Below are 17,155 nucleotides of genomic sequence, written 5' to 3'. Positions count from 1 at the left end.
TGAGGCTTAACAGGGTTAAGTGATTTGCCCAGGGTCATATAGCTAGGATGTGTCTGAGGTCAGATTTAAACTTGGGTCTTCCTGAATCTAAGCCAGACACTCTTATTCACTTTTCCACCTAGCTGCCCCAAATTCATGATAGGATTCACAAAATTCACCCCACCCTACCCCTCTCCAGGCTCCTCACCCTTTTGGATCCCATCAGAAGAGCCTGCCTACTCCCCAGAGTTTGACTTTTGTACTTGATGAATCTGGCTAGAATTTTCCTACTAAGCAAGAGGATGGAAGCTGGAGGATGATCTGGTTAGGAGTCCATTTCCCTCTCCCACCTCTAGCATGGTTAGACTCTCGGCTCTCCCACAGCTGGGCCTCTTTCCAGCCTGGCTCCTCAACGGTAAAGGGGGATTAGGGAGTGAAGGTAACATGTCATCTTTATCTTTTACAAATATCCAGCCTTCAGTCAAGCCAAATCCTTTCCCTTGCTAAATTCCCTTAGTGAAGAAAGGAGGTTAGGGGGGTGATTTCGATAGTCAGAATATGTAACAAGCACTTAATTGCAACTGTTTTCACTTACCTGCACTCTGGATGGACTCTCTCCTGGAGCAAGATTAGTTACATGTTTCCTTCAGGGTTTAGAGGTACCCTGATTCTTCTTGAATGCCATTGATTCAAGCCCCAACTGGTTGTGTTTGCCCCACTGGTAGGCTCCAGTGACTACGACCCCAATACCACTGAACATCAATTAACTTCTTTTTTGAAATCTTTACCTTCATCTTAGATTATTAAGTATTGGTTCTAAGGCAGAAGAACAGTAAGGGCTAGGTAATGAGGGTTAAGTGACTTGCCCAGGGTCACATAGCTAGGAAGTATCTGAAGCCAAACTTGAACCCAGGACCTCCCAACCCCAGATCCGAATCTCTATCCACTGAGTCACCTAACTGCCCCCCCCCAATGAAGTTTTACAGAAGGATTTCCTTCTTTCTTTGCTTCCAAGATGTAGCCAGAACAAAGGTACAAATATTTGCCCCCAACCCCTAGGGGCACATTCTCCCCTACTATTTCAGGTTTGGGGAAGAATAGGTTCACTCAGCCCAGGTTCTTCACAACATTTAATTCCAAGGTCCCATGTAGATGTGGCATGATTGCCAGGTGAATCTTCATCTCAGCTACCTTTGGGCTGGGCCATGAAGGTCATTCACAAAAGTTACTTTTTCTTATTCCTTGGGGCACTGATGCTGAGTTGGCTACAAAAGCTGGATGCTTAGATACCAGAACACTTGTGGGGGTTCACCATCATGACCTTTTGAAACCTAAAAGGTCAAAATCTCCAATTCCTTCCCCTAAAACAGAAGAGAACTAATGCAAGGACAATGGATCAAGGCTCATTTGATGCAGAATTATTACACTGCTAGGCCCTTAGCTTGAGCCCAGCCAACACCCTTCCCTGTCTATTGGAGTAAACCTAGAACCCACATAGGTACCAGTCACTTCAGAAGGCATTCACCTAAAGCTCACAGTTCCGCATCACCCTCATCTGTGGATGTGGTACAGAGAACCCATTCCAGCCTAAATTATGGCTGGCTACCTAGAATCCCTAGGGACTTCATAAAGCAGTGGTTCTTAACCCCAAGGGGTCCATGGATAGATTTCAAGTGAATATTTTTTAAAAAACCATTTAGATCTTTATTCGTATTGAACTAGGGTTGCCTTTGTAATCCTATATAGTTTGTGCATTTATAAACATTCTGATGAGTCCATAGACTTCCCCAGACTACCAGAGGGGTCCATGACACAACCACAAAAAAAGGTCAGGAACCCCCAGCATAGAAGATGAGTAATGCAGAGATGTTTTTGCACTTCTTCCTGGGGCCAAGGACCTCCCATCTCAGGTCCAGGAGTGGGAGGGCCAGCCTTGAGGGAGAGAAGAAGATTGAGATGAGCTGGGAGTTTAATCCCTCCTTATTCTCTCTCTCCTCCTAGAGAAAAGAGTGAAATCTATCCCACTATGCTGGTGAACACAAATTCAGACTCATTAGCATAGAACCCTTGATTCTGTCTTTTCCCATCCCTGGCCCCCGTCCTGCAACCCCATTTTCAATAGAAGCCAGTTGAGATATCTAGAGCCTACCAGAGGCCAAAGGAAACAGGGTGCTGTGGTGGAAAGAATGCTTGATTTGGAATCAGGAAACACAGGTTTGAATCCTACCACTTACTACTACTACTTCTTCAACTTGGGGCAAGACCTGTCCCTCCTCTGAACTTCAGTTTCCTTATATTTAAGATAAGAGAGTTGGCCCACACTGTCAATGGTACTTTCCCAGCTCTAAATTCTATGACCTAGAGTTTCCTGGGGTTTCTCCAGAACATCGGACCAAAGCCCAGGAAGATCACACAGGGCAGGCACCCAACCCTCCTCCCTCATTCTCTCATGCTTCCCACCCCCACCCACACAAACACCTGCTGATTAGGGGCCACTCTGGTCACCCTCACACCTAGTCTCACCATCTCATAACTTTTAATAAGAGTTTAATAGCACAAAGCAGCGGGCAACAGCTTCATTTTTAATTATCTAATTTACATTTAATTTTCTCCACCAACGTGGCGCATTTTATTAATGTTTTACCTAGTCAGGGCGTCTTTTTATGGGCTGTGAATATGTTAATAAAATGAATGGGAAAATATCTTGACTTTTGCATTCTCTACTGGAGCTGTGACCCCTGCCCTGCTTGGCTCCCCATCTTCCATTTTTTCCTCCCTCTCTTTTAAAACATACTTCAAAACCTCATTTCTCAAGCCATATTCCAGAATGCAACCCTAGAGCCAGCCCTTTACTCTCCCACCTCTTAAGATATATCTCAGGCTAGACATGAAATCATAGCATTTCAAAGCTAGAAAGTAGCCCAGGCAGGCTTTATCCAATGGCACTATCCAATGTATCCAGATGTATCCAACAGAGGCAGTTCATTAGACCAAGTGACTCAGGGTGGGTGCCCTAACAAGGACACTGGTCTACTTGACCTATAGAGATCTCAAAGGGCCACAAATGGCTGACCAGGTGGAACAAGCCAATGGTCCCATTGTCTAGACAAAGATGGAGGTGGCAAACACAAGATGATCCACTTTGGTATGCAGTGGAGCCGAACTCTTTGCTCCAAGAAGCAGTACATGCAAACAAAATAAAACGTGGATATGGAGTGGTAGGGAGAACTCTTGACTAGGCATCAAGAGACCTAGATTCTAGTCATGGTTCTGCCATTAGTTAGCTGTGTCACATTGGGTAAGTCACCCCCACAGGCCACAACATCCTCATCTGTAAGACTGGATGACCACTAGGGTCATTTGTAGTTCTTAAAATGATTCATCTCTAGAACTGGGAGAATGATGCTTTCACATTGTCCTCACAGGGCTGCTATAAAGAAAAGGCATTTTGCAAACTTTAAAACACTATGGAAATTCAAAGTACTATTATTATAATTATTAGATGATGACAGCCCCAAATCCCCTTACAGACACATGGACATATGCATACACATACATGCCCCGAGTGGGGCTTAGGAAGGCCAGGTTGCCTCTCTTGGCCTTTCTCCAGTAGCTGGCTGTCTCTGGGGGCTAGCAGTCCTGGCTTTTCCCTGGGCCAGCTGTCTTCAGGCAGTATCCCCAGATACCAGGCACTGGCACTCAGAGGGTTAAGTGGTCTAATAGGCACAATCAATGCCACAGTGGCTAGGTATGGGGGTGGGGGGCCAGGAAGAAAAGCAGAGTTTGGAGGGGCACTGGAGCCTGCAGAGTTGTCCTGGGTATTTTTAGCTGCCCGAATGAGCTGAGCTCAGGGCTCCATGCAGCCACTTGGAAGAGGGGGGAGGAAAGGGGGACATGGTGCCTAGGGTGGTAGTGGGGAAGGAAGGGGGAGGGGAAGTAGTGGTGCCCAGAAGACTGGATCTGGGGAAGATTCTTCTGCTGGTGCTTCCTTGAAACAGTATTTTGGAGCGAGGGGGAGGGATAGATCTCTGGTCCCTCAAGCAATGATTTAGTTCACCCCATACTGTTGGGGAGATAATAGCCCCCCAAAACATAGAAAAGTCTCTAGAGACATAATGGACTCTTTGGCTACCCTGTGGACGAGGACAGGGCTCAGCTGGTTCTCCTCCTCTCTCCAAATTTATCCTCCTAGAGAGAAGATAGAAATGGAGCTGTAGGAATGGAAGGAAGAGGAAAAACTCCAAGGTCATTGGTACCAGAGCCAATAAGGTATCACACACCCTTCTTCCCTTAAATTCCTCTGCCTCAGAGCAAAATCCAAGGCAGGACAAAAGGAAGATGGAGCAGTGGTTGGCATCCTCATGAGGCAGAACTGAACTGATTTACCTTTACCTGCTTCCCCTCAAGCACACCCCACACCTCTCCAAACCCAGTCTAAGATCCAGTCGGGGAAGGGGATAGGGATTTCCCTGATGCTTTTTATCTGCCACACACACACAATCCACACTGCTTTCCAAAGAAATTTGTTGACTCCTATTCCTAGGACTAATTCTAGAGGGAGTAGGATGAGGGAACAATAAGAGCAGGCACTCTCCCCTTACTCTCTTTCTACCTCTTCTTCCTAATCAGGGCTCTAGGAGCTGGGCTTTCTCCATCACCAGGTCAGGGCTGGATAGTTCCCATGGCAACAGATGACAGCAACAAAGAGGCTGAAGGACCACTGGGTCAGGGGTGAGGGGGGGGGTGTTTGGAGCCAGGGAAAGGAAGACGTGCCAGGTTGGTAGGGAAAGAGACTGACTCCAAGACAAGACAAATGTCAAGATGAGATGATGAGGCAGGAAAGGGAGAAGATTAGAGGGCACTCCCACATACATGTAACCTTCTTCAATCATACTTGGAGAGAGGGGAGCAAGTGATATTATATATGCTCTATGGATGGAGGGGGTGACATCAGAGTAAAAGTCAAATGAATTCTGAGACCCCCAGAGCTAGCCTTGGCTTCCCTGGAACCTGATAGCTTTCTACCCTTTCAAGGAAGAGAAAAACCTGAAACTGGGATTAGGAAGAGGAGGTGGGAGCTGGAGACAGTCTATAATGGAGAAATCTGTTGATGAGCTATAAGATTTTTCCTTACTTACTTTTGCCCCAGAAATCTCCTTTTCCCTTTAGGAGCAGAGCAACGGCCAGTGGGAGTTTAATTCCTGGTGGGTTTGAGGGATTATATATGCAGATCTGTAACTCAACATTTCCTTACCCACACCCACACCTCTTTTCAGGGAGGCCAGGCCTAGGAGATCATTTAGGCTTTTGAACTTCCCACAGAAAGATTGTCCTCTAGAGGTACCATCATGGGTGAGGGGAAGGAGAATAAGAAGGGACATTCCAAATTCTGAATCATCCCTACTCATTGCAAGCATCACTGCTTGAAGGGGTTGAAGCATGGACTCCATCAACCCTAGAGAATAGCACAATGAGATAAGACTTCATGGAGCAGGCCCTGAGGCAGGAACCTGTAAACCTTGGAGCAAAAGGCTCAGCAGGGCTGAGTTCCATCTCTTCCTTTCTGGTCCCAATTTTCTCATTCTTGGCTAGGTCACCCCAGGCTTCTCCCCCATTTTTGTACTTGCTCTGGATTTGATACTTTTTTTTTTAAACCTTTACTTCCTGTCTTAGAATTAATAGTAACTATCAGTTCCAAGGCAGAAAAGTAGTTAAGTGCTAGGCAATTGGAGTTAAGTGACTTACCCAGGGTCACCCAACTAGGAAGTATACCTGAGGTCATATATGAATCTAGGACCTCCTGTCCTCAGACCTGACCCTTCTATCCATAGAGCCACCTAACTGCCCCTGGATTTGATATTTCTTTCCCCGGGCCACCAGATTACTTCCTTCTCCCTATTTGCTTATCATAGAGCTTGGTACATAGTAGACATTTAATAAATGCTTGTTGATTTGTGATCCAAGGCCTTTCTAGAGATAAAAATCCTCTGCCTCAAGGTTGGGTTCCCCTACATAGAACAGGCACAAGGAGTCCCTGGAATCTCCAAGGACAGACATGTCAGTTTGTATTCAGTTGTCAGCTATCAGAGGTCTCTCCCTCCCCTACCCTGACTGATCTTCCCTGTACTACATCCTAGGGTGCTGCTTGCATTCTCCCCTCAGTGGGTCATTTCCACAGTGCCCAAGGCCTAATTCATTTTCCCTGACTCATCTGTACCCCAGCTGTCCAGAGAATCATAAAATGTTAGTGCTGGAAGGAACTTTGGAGATTATTTCATCTTTCATTTTATAGATGAAAAACCTGAGACCCAAGAGAGGAAGTGACTTATATAGGGTCACACATGATCAAGACTTCTGACTATTTCTAGCATATACTACTCCTCTATGTAATGTACATTTTAAAAAAACAATTACACTTTTTTTTCAAATTTATTTCTTAAATTTTGAGTCCCTACCCCATCCACTGAAAAAATAAGCAATGTTATATCCACTATAGAATGTATTTGATGAGGTCCTGGTTAGTAGCCCATTAGAGGGATTAGACTCAAGGGAAGGGAGGCCATCTCCATAGTCAAAATGCCTTAGCTATCAATTGATTCCAAGAAGCCAGGGCTTGAGGAGGAAGGAGAGACAGTAGGGGAAATTTGGACAGAGGCTCCTTTGAGGGGACCCTGGATGGGGAAAGCAGATGATAGGGGGCTGAGAAAAGATCCCGAGTTGGAGATTTAGTTATATAATATTCTCTACCTCCTCCAGGCTAAAGAAAAAGGAGTGATGGTGCTCTGGGAACTAAGTGGAACCAGCACGTCCAGGAAGGAGAGAATGGGACATGAGAAATTTTGCCGGCAAACCTGCCATATCTCACTGGTCTGGGCACCTCTCCAGCCTCCCCAAAGGGCAGAGTCTATCTGCTACTGCCCTGGGTTGGGGGCAAGAGCTGGAGGTTCCTGGGGCTAAGCACACTTGCCTGGGAGTTTTGGGCAAACCTAGTGGGGAGAGGTGAGGCAGGAGTAAGAGGACTGTAATGATGAAGCTCTGGGATGAGGGAGATTAATCTTTTGTGCTTTGTGCATCAGCTCCCCATCTCCCCCACAAGCTCTCCCTGGATGACCCCTCTGCAGCCAACCCTAGCCCCAGGGGTTAATCTATGCTCTGGTGGGACTTCACAGCAGCTACAGGCAAGCTGGAGACATTAATTCCCAGAAAGAAGAAGGAGGGAGCATATCTTGGGGCTGCAGAACAAGAACAAGGGACCAGCCTGATATTCTCTTTGGGAATTGTTTTCCTTTTTCATCAAGATGGATCATGGGTGGGCAGGGGAAAGGTGTTAGATCCTCAGGCTTGAAGTATAAGGATCCTAAAACCTTTGACCCCAGCAAAAGCATAAAACATCCCTTCCTCAACCAGTTCCCCACTAATGCCTTCCTCTACCTTAAAGCACAGGGAAGATTTTGATGGGGCTGAAAAGGGGGGACCCATCCCTGCTCCTTAAATCTGCTAGACTCTCAGAGCTCCTCTAAATTGCTTCCCTATCTATCCTCTCTTCTCCCCCCACCCCACCTTTCTCTCCCTCCCTCTCTCCCTCCCTCCCAGCACAGGACCCTGAATGCAGTTTGCAGTTTTGACAGCAGATGTCTCTCCTATTATGATTTATCAAAATCCTTAAAGTAAATAATGAAAACATATTTACAGGAATGGACCCCAAAGGGAGGGAGTCCTTAGCATGCTGGTGGGGCTGGGGCAGCCCAGTTGAAAAGCGCACATGCTCCATATTTAGGTGGATGGGTGTATAGATGTCGGTGGTCCAGGTACCACTACCCCCACATCTTCTCCCTTGTAGGATTGGAATTGGTGACCTGGTTTGTGTTCTGAGGATGACAGGTCAGGTAAGCTCGGGTAGAGAAATCTTGAATCAGACAAGAGAGAATCCAGTCTTTTTCTTACCTGCTTGGCTGGCTTTGGAGCCTCTAGCTCAGGATTTTTTCATCAAGAGCCTTTGTAACCTCTCCCACTGCAGATTACCTCATGCTGTTGGAAATCCAGGCCCCTGCTCTCACTCTAAAGGTAGGGCTAGATCCCTTCATGGAAGGATGAGGCATCTGGACATTTCGGAGAGGGGGAATCTAAGGGTGGGGAAGATGAGGAAAAGGAGGCATTGTCATCTCTACCTCTGGGCATTATTGGCTGAGGAGACAGCAGTACATGTACCTGGTGGCCAGAAGACCCTGTGAGGGCCTCACACCTAGCTTGTTACCACGGCTTCCCATGTTTTTGTCTCCTAGGGCCATAAGCTGCTCTGGAACCTAGACACAGACCTTATCAACAGGTCTCCTCTTCTCTCTCTCTCTGTCTCTCTGTCTCTCTGTCTCTCTCTCCCCCTTCTCCCTCCCTCCATAACTCTTTATCCACATCCTCCCTATATATGTTCTATCTATCTTCTGCCTCCAATAACTCCCCACCCCAGGCTGCAGCTGAATCTGAACTGAATGAGCAGCTTGCAGGGAGATGGAGCTGAAGCCCCAGAGAAAAGATTTAAGGGGGGAAGGGTGCAAAGACAAGGGGACTTGGCATTTGCACTTGATTTAGTGCAGGTGAGAGGAGCTGAGGAGGGGTGTGCAGCAGGAGTGGAGGAGAGGCTATCATCTAGGTCTCCAGAGGCTTAGGGAGGAGGGAGGTTTTCTGAACTCTGGGTTTGTCTTTATTTTCTTTCCAGCTGTGTTCTCTCCCAGGACTGAGATTCTCCCTTTCTCCCCACTTCTGTGGCCTGTCCTGCCTCCTCTATATGCTCACTAGGGAGTGGGATGGATCATAGGCTCACAAGAGCTGGGAGAGACCTTGTAGTTTTGCTGCAACCCCTCCATTTGACAGCTGAAGAAACTGAGGTCTAAATGGTTGAGACTTAGGACTAGAAAACAAGTGATCTGCTTTCCAGTCTTGGACTCCATCAACCAGGATATCCCCAGGGCCCCGGGTGATTAGATTCTCTCTCCTCTGAGCAGGAGCTGGTCATCTGTACCCCACTATGTGGCCCTTGATTAATTCATCAACCAATATTTATTAGGTTCTTCTATGTATAAGATACTGGGCAAGGGAATTCCATTAACCAAGATCAAAATTAAAGTCTTGACTTCAAGGAGTTGGCATTCTAATGGATATGTATGTGGGGCAGGGTTTAAAGACAGAAGTAAAACAAGAGTGATTGGGTATGTGTGTAAGTAAAATAGAGATAGAGAGTGATAGGACAAAAAAAACCATGGGTTCTCAGGATATTTGAGAAAGAAGGGAATGATTTTATATGGGATGGGGTGTATGGAGAAGCTAGGCTTCTAAAAGACAGAGACACCAAGGAGAGCGTGTATTCCAAGTTTGGGGGACACAAGAAAGCTAGCACTAATATGTCTTAACTGGTTCTTTGCTTCAGGGGTGTCTTATCTCTCACAAAGGACTGGAGACTCCTGCACAAGAGGGGCCTCAACTGCTTTTGTTTCACAACGTCCCCATCCTTCCACAAAGACTCAATGATGGACTGACTAAAAAGCATTCGGACCCAGGACACTTCTATCTCTCCAGTACCCTCCTCCCAGAAGAGAGGAAGTAGACAAGGTCCTTACTAGGGTTTCTGCCCTCATCTGCAATCATGTTGATGTTCATGAACTCCAGACATTCTCTAGTATGAAAGGAATTGAGTGTCCAGGCAGAAGTTGGGGGGGGGGGGCTGATGAGTCCTTTCCTCTCCTCCCCATTACAGTTTTCACACCTGGAAGAAGGATTCAGGCTGAAGTAATAACTTCAAGGTGGGGGTTGGTTGGGGGAGGAGGGGGCACACACATTTAGGGCAGCTGGGATTCCTCTCACTAGCTGCAGTCCAGTTGCTCCCAGAGGTGGAGCCCCCAAAGCTTATGTCCCTCCGAGGGTGTCCAGGCTCCAGTCCCCCTTCTCTCCTTTTCACTGTGGCCTCCCAAGCATCTTTGCGCTGCCCCCATGACCCCCAGCCGGCTTCACGCCTGGCTGCCTGGAATCTGTAGCCGCCCTTGTTTTCTGGCCCAGGAAGGGGATTTAATGCTGGTGAGAGATGGCAGGTTGACAGGCGCAGAGATTAAAGCCCGAGGCTCTGGCCGAGAAGCAGGGTTGGCCTCCACAGAACCCCTGCCCCTTAGCCACTGGAGAGCTTACTGTTCCTCCCAACCCCCCCCCCCCTTCTCTGGTCCTCTCGGTCCAAACTGTTTCCCTTTCTCGGGAGGTTTGATCCTGTCTGAGAACACCTGAACCTAAACATCCCGGGCCCCAGCCCGAATACCCAAGCATACTACCCCTACCAAACCACTCTTGCCTGCCTGTGTGACCTTGGGCAAGTCGACTTGCTGCTCCTCTTCTCATCTTGGGTTCTCTCTCCGATTCAGAGTTAGCAGACAAAGCAATGCACATTCATTAATGGGGAGGGATGAGAGGATTCATTAACAGTGGGGTTCAGTGCCTTTTTAGAGGCCTGGCTCGCCCCCACGCTCAGCCCCCAAGCCTCTGGGAGAGGTAGTTGAGGGCAGCTGTGTGGGAGGGCGGCCTGGAGGGAGTTGGGGTGCAGGGAGCTGGAGCTGTTTAGTGTTTGACCTCCATCCATCCATCTCTTCCAGCAGCTGGGAGGGGAGATTGCCGAGGAGGCAAGCTGGCGTTGCAATCAGGCGAAAATCTCTGCAAACCCATCTTCAGCTCTAGCCAGCCCTCCCTCCCTCCCACGCCCCCCCCCCCAAGCAATCAGGAGCTCCACTCTCCTCTCCCAGGGACACAGCTTTCCCTCTTCTTCCCTTCACCCCAGGATCGGGTTAGGCTGAGGAGCTAGGGGTTAGGAAATGAGAGAAACAGGGAAAAACAAGGGAGAGAACAGCTCATTAGCTCTGACCTTCCCGTTCCATCCCCCCACCCCCTCCTGCCACCTCTCCCACCTAGTCACTTCTCTGGCTGCGAGGTGACCTCAATAGGCAGGTGTCTCGAACTGAGCTAGTAGGGGAAGAGAAAGTCAACACCTCCCTCCCCTTCAGGTGCTCTGTCTCCCCACTACCCCCACCTCAGGCCCAGAGCTTTCAAAACCTAACCCCACCCCCTCAAGCCAGGGATGGGTGTTTGCTGAAGCCAGCTCAAACTGGCCCTATTGTTAAATGTTCTCTGTGAGCATTTACAACTCAGAAATCTGTAAGCCTACCAATTAGGGCTTGATTTATTCTTCTGGTGATTGTCCACACTTAAGAAAATGATGGAGAACATGTTCATAATGCACACTAAAATTAAAAGTATGTCCCAAGAATTTATTTTTTTTTCCTTCAGAGAGCTGGTTGTTAAACATTTACCAGCATATGCCTGCAGTATTCCCCATAACCCCCCCCCACCTCAATAGGGAATGATGCTAGAATTGGTTATTTTTAAAAAACAGTTGCTCAAGGTCACACAGTAGAAGAGCTTCAAGGACTGAGTGACTCAGGTCCTTTACTTCTCCTGAAGAACCAAGTAGCATAGGATTTAGAGCTTAAGCAAAGAGTTCTTAAACCATGTCTGTGTCCTGAATTCCTTGGACAGTCTGGTCTGAAGTCTATGAACCCCTTTTGCAGAATGTTTTTAAATGCAGAAAGTACAGGATTACAAAGAAAACCAATTATGTTGAGATGCAGTTGTCAAAATATTATTTAAAACAAGCTTTCCTCATATCCTCTCATTTTACCAGAGAAAAAAACAAGACTCAGAGAAGGTGACTTGCCAAAGTCACAGAGTGACAGCTGAACATAGTGGATGTAGGAAGTCCGGAGGACCTGGGTTCAAATTTGACCTCAGATATGTTCTAGCTGTGTGATCCAGGGCAAGTCACTTAACCCCAATTACCTAGCTCTTATTGCTCTTCTGCCTTAGAATTCATGCTAAGTCAGAATTATTTATTTTAGCAATTACATGTAATACAAATTTCCACACAAATTTTCCTAAGTTACAGTATGGAATTTCTCTCTCTTCCTCCCTTCCCTTCCCTATCCTGGTGCTGGCAGATGATTCAATGTGCTTTATACCTATATTATCATGCAAAACATTTCCATATTGTTCATTTTTGTAAGGTAAGAATTTTTTTAATGGTAGGTCTCTGGGTTTTGAATCCTGTTCCTATAATTCAAAACCCAACATAAGCTCACAACCCCATGGAAAGCCAGATATCTTAAACCTGTGGTGGTAAACCTATGGAATAAATGCCAGAAGAGGCATTCAGAGTCCTCTCTGTGAGCACAAGCACTGTCACCCCAGCACAGAGTTCCCCAGTTTGCTACTAGAAAGCCAGAGGGAAGGGGGCTGTTTCCCTCCCCTTGCCTGAGGACATTTCTCACATCACCCACCCCTCTAAAAGGTTCTATATCACTGTCCTAAACCAATAACCTCCTGCCGCTTCCTAATTGCAATTTACCTCTCTTCTCTAGGAGACCTTGTCTTCTGTTGGAGAGAAGGGCCTTTCCCAATGTCATTTCTTCCTTGGGCAGAAGGCCTTCAAGTGGTCTAAACCATATCTTCATTTGGAAAATGGGATTTATAATAATAATGATCATTAATAATAATACCTGCCCTGCCCACCTGACAAGGATATTGAGATGTTCGTAGCAGCACTTTGGAAAATAAAAAGCATTGTATATGTTCAAAATCTCACTGGTGTAACTGCTATCAGATTCCTAACAAAAAGGAGAGATAGTTTCCCCATTGATCCAGCAGCCTCCTCTCAACCCCAAAAACAGGGGGTAAAACCCAGTGATCTAAATTAAGACTCCTCTCCCAGATATGAATCTGAACCCTTGTCTTGTCCTGCAGGTTGGAGAATGGTTACTGTCCTCCCGATCCTTGGAAAGATAGCAGGCATTTTAGGAAATAAGAGCCCTGCTTAGGAGACACAGGCTTACAACTTGACCTCCTAGAGATGACCCTGCTTAGCCCTGGAAGGACCCATGATTACACAGTTCGACTCATGGTCAGGCCAATGTTCCTTCCTAGGGTACATGAAGAGGCACCCACTCCTTGCCTCTGTGTACACAGAAGACCAGGGACCCTGGATAGAGGGTAGAAAGTGGAACCCCTGGCTAATATTTTTGATCTGCATTCTGAATTGTCAGTTCTTGGATAGGATGACTTAGGATATCCTAGTCAGCTGGAGGAGTTGGGGGGGGGGTCCCACCACTGACTTGGTTTTGTAGAAAGAGTGGGTGCTGCACAAGTTGAAGTCAGAGAACCTGTGTGTGAATCCTGGTTTGACCACTTACCTACTATGTAACCCTAAGCAAATCACTTTAATTCTCTGATATTCAATTTCCTCATCTTTAAAATGTGTTTGTGTATGTATGTGTGTGTGTGTGTGTGTGTGTGTTGGGGGGACAGTATGAAATTGGACTAGATGACCTCTAATATCCCTTCTAGCTCTAGCATTATGCTCAAGGACATCTTTCCACCAAGGTCAAGGTAGTAAGATCCAAAGAGGCAGGAAGTTGATCATCCATAGCTTTCATGGGGTCAGATATTTTAGTGACACAAAGATTCACCAGCTTAGGTCCATCCTAGACCTCTCTTCAAGCCCAGCCAGATAGAGCAGGGAAGAACCTCCCTTACTTTTCCCTAAAATACAGGTCTAACCACTACAATTTCCTACTCAAGAATCTTTGATTAACTCCCTACTACCCCAGAATAAACAGATTCCTTTGACATCCAAAAACCTTTTACAAATCTCTCTCCAGACTATCCATTTTGATTGGTTACACATTTCTCCATTTATGCATCCTATAATCTAGCTAGTCTGGCCCACTTGGTGTTCTCACATTTATTCTGCAGCGTCCATGCTCAATTGAATGACTGCTTAAGACTCAGATTCCATCCTTCTGCTTCTAGGAACCCTTAACTCCATTTAGAGGTTCAGTTGTCAGCTCAAATGTCAATCAGGTCCTTCCTGATTCTCCCTTAGTTAGTGCCCTTCCCTGTAATCAATTGGTCAGTATTTTATATTTATATTTGTATAAATGTATCTTTGTACTTACAAATGTGTTTTTGTGTCGGTGTTTTTCCTTCCCAGTAGAATATAAGCTGCTTGAGGGCAGAGAGCATGTCATTTTTGTCTCTCTAGCCCCATCGCCCAGCATCTAGTATGTGCTTTATAAATCTTGGTAAAGTTGAGTGCACACAACTATGAGTATACACAGCCTATGGCGACAGAATACTCTCTGCTATCTCAGCTGATTGACCTAGGACTCCCATTTTCCTTGCTGCTAGGGCACCTAGACAACTGCCTCTTAGCACCTACATGAAAGTCTGTCCCTTCAGTTTACTTTGACTGAAGCACTCGGGATTGAGGGATTCTAAACCCAATCCTTCACAAAACCCTCAGAGGCAACAGTTTAGCGGATCTAGATCTGAATTTGGAGTCAGAATTCACTCCATTATCCCAGTTTTACCCTTTCCTTGTATGACTTTTAGGAAGTTACTTCCTCTCTCTTAGTTAAAACTTCCTCAATGCAGAATCACAAGGTTGGACTCCAAGATATCCAAGGTGTTTCTTTTTGCTCTGAAGCCTACAAAACACAAGATGCCCCTGTCCTGTAGCTAAACCATGGGATTGGCTGAAGTTACCCTCACCCCTACAGGCATAGGCATAGGCCTCTAGGTCACTGTCCAGTCGAATTCAGGGCAGAAGGGTTGCTGGTAGGCAAGGGATGGTTTAGGGTAGCCTTTGTAAAAACAGAAACCCATTAGAATCAGGTTCGTTATTCCTGGGAACTTTGCCTTTCTCCTGGCCTAGCTCAAACTAAAAGGCTGTTCCTGCCTACTCTGGCTGAGAATGGCCCTAAGGGAGTCACTGATTCAGGCCATCCATTCCCCTATGCTCCGATTATCCCCAACCTGGAGTTCCAGAGGGCTTAAAGCTGCTTGCCCATGGTCTCTCCGATCAGGATGGGAGGGGTTAGCAGGGGCCAAAGTCCTTGGACACTGACCCAATGGGGCCCCTACTCTCAATCTGGCCGGTGATAGTCTGGGGGCAGGAGATAAGTGTGTGTACAGGGTTGGGGGTGGGGAGAATGGGGATGTGGGGTCAGCAGCAGAGACACACTATCTCAGACTGAGACAGCCTCTCTCACACAGTGTCTCTCACATTCACACTGTCTCTCACACACAGCTCACACTGCTCCTCCTTTCTTGAGTAGCTCTCTCACAATCTTTGCAAAGGGGTACTTTGGCAGGGAACAGGATTTCCCTGGAAAACTAGGAAAGGTAGAAGCCAAAGAGATAGTTCTAGAAGACTGGGCTGAGGAAAGAATTCTTCTCTTTCCCACTAGACTGAGCTGCTAGAGTTGTAACAAGACTTTGACTTCAGGGGTGCTAACGACCAAAGGGCCATGGAGGTTTCCAGAGGGAGAGGGGATTGAGGTCAAAGGCTAGGAAGGGGGCTTAATTGCATTATGGGAGATCATAATCAGGAGTAGCTAATGTAGAAAGGGAACAAAAAAAGGACCATAACCGAGTGCACTCCTTCCCCTGCTCCCAGCCTTTTTCTGCATTTAACAAAACCTCCCACTAAGAAAGAGACCGTAGGACAGCGGAGGCAAGGAATGAAGGGGTGCATTCTCTAGAGCTGAGGTTCAGTCTTGGGGAAAAAGATGGAATACTTTTCACCACCTCCCCGAAGAGGGCTATAGGCACCCCCTGGAAGAGGTAGAGGAAAGATTTGCAAAGGGCAGAGTAGCAATGGAGCCCATGGAGAGTAGGGACACATAAAAGGAAGGGGAAAGACATTCTGTCTCTGACAGGAGTTTCAGAGGAAGAAGGAAGTCTGGGTCAAACAGGAGAGGAGAGGACATTCGTCTGGGTATAGGGAGATGAGGATGGGTAGACCAGATGAAAGAGAGCCTGCAGGGTGTGGAGAGCTGTGAAGAGCCAGCACTGGGAACTGGATTCTATGGCAGAATGAAGAAGTCAGGAACCAAACCATGCCACAAAGGAGATGAAGACAGCGCTTCTGTGAAGCACAGGAAAGATGTACAATCTGCCACGCCAAACCTGGAATCATCCCGGGAGCCATGAAGAGCTGGAGATGGAGGATTAAACCTACTTGAATTAAAGGAGAGATGTCTTTCGCTCCAAGCCCGTCTTCATGCAGGGCTAGCCACCTCAGGCCCAAGGATTGTCCAACTCTTGGAGGCAACCATTCCAGAGGTGGACCAAGAATCACTCAGTCTCAGCCCATTATTTTCCAACACACACACACACACACCCGTGGCTCTCCTAGGATTCGGGGTCAGACTCCATCTCCTGAGGACATGCTCTTAACACAAGAAAGCTAGTGTGTTAAAGCCATTGGGAGAGCTAGATTCTAATCTCCTCATTCTGTATAATTCTAGTCTTTGGGATCTCTATGTCCTGAAATCTGGTGGGGAGCAGGGGGCAGAGAAGGTCGGTAACCTGCAGGCGCCTTCTTCTTCCCGAGATGAAAGGAGGAGGAAGGTTCAGGAACATTCCCCCCACAGCCTCCTTCCCCCTCCCTTGCCTTGCCCTCCCCTCCCCCGCCTCTCCTCTTCTCCATGCTGCTCCACCTGGGGAACATGCCAGGCTGGGTTGCAGATGCAGAGCCTGCGGGGGCTATTTAAACAGCAGTGGGGGATGTGGGCAAGTGGGCAGCTGACCCATCCCCCCTCCTTTCCTCCCCAGGGTGGGAGTGACTGGCCTGGCCAGCAAGGGGCGGAGAGGAGTCTGCAGCTGTTCCTACCACCTGTGCCTGTCACGTTCCCGCCAGCCCTGTGCTTCCCCCACTCCCCTTCAGGCGCTCCCACCCCCAGTGGCTGGAGGAGGTGAGAGGAGCCGACCGGAATGGGGGTAGGGGGCCCAGGAGTCCTGGCTCCAGCCCGAAAGGCCAGGCTGGGGACCAGGCGGATTACCATGTTAATGAGTGCTGGGTAGAGATGGATGAGTCACCGGACGCCGATGTGGGCAATTCCCCCCTTCTTCAATTCCCCCCCCAAGCCCTGGCACTAGAGGCCCCAATCAAACACCTGTACGGACGCCAGCGAGGGGCCTGCACTGTGCCATCTGTGGACTGTGCCCAGTGCCAGCTGCCTAGTGAGGGGGGATAGAGGCGGGGGGATCGAGCCTGTGCAGAGGGAGAATGGACAGTGGTCTGATCCTCTCA

At 47.6% G+C, this 17,155-nt stretch overlaps 1 long non-coding RNA gene across 1 annotated transcript in view; it reads left to right on the top strand.

Moving 5' to 3' along the window:
• The window catches only part of LOC103093058 (uncharacterized), a 35,717-nt gene extending 23,098 nt beyond the window's left edge, over positions 1-12,619 (top strand). Inside the window, exons 4-6 of the long non-coding RNA XR_457697.3 lie at positions 4,172-4,248; positions 9,401-9,582; positions 12,423-12,619. This is a non-coding gene — a long non-coding RNA (uncharacterized LOC103093058). The remainder of the gene's footprint in view (positions 1-4,171; positions 4,249-9,400; positions 9,583-12,422) is intronic.
• Positions 12,620-17,155: the final 4,536 nt, after the last annotated feature.

This window comes from Monodelphis domestica, chromosome 1 (assembly GCF_027887165.1).
Source record: "Monodelphis domestica isolate mMonDom1 chromosome 1, mMonDom1.pri, whole genome shotgun sequence".
In the NCBI taxonomy this organism is placed as follows: domain Eukaryota; kingdom Metazoa; phylum Chordata; class Mammalia; order Didelphimorphia; family Didelphidae; genus Monodelphis; species Monodelphis domestica.
This window is presented reverse-complemented; position numbering and strand designations above follow the sequence as displayed.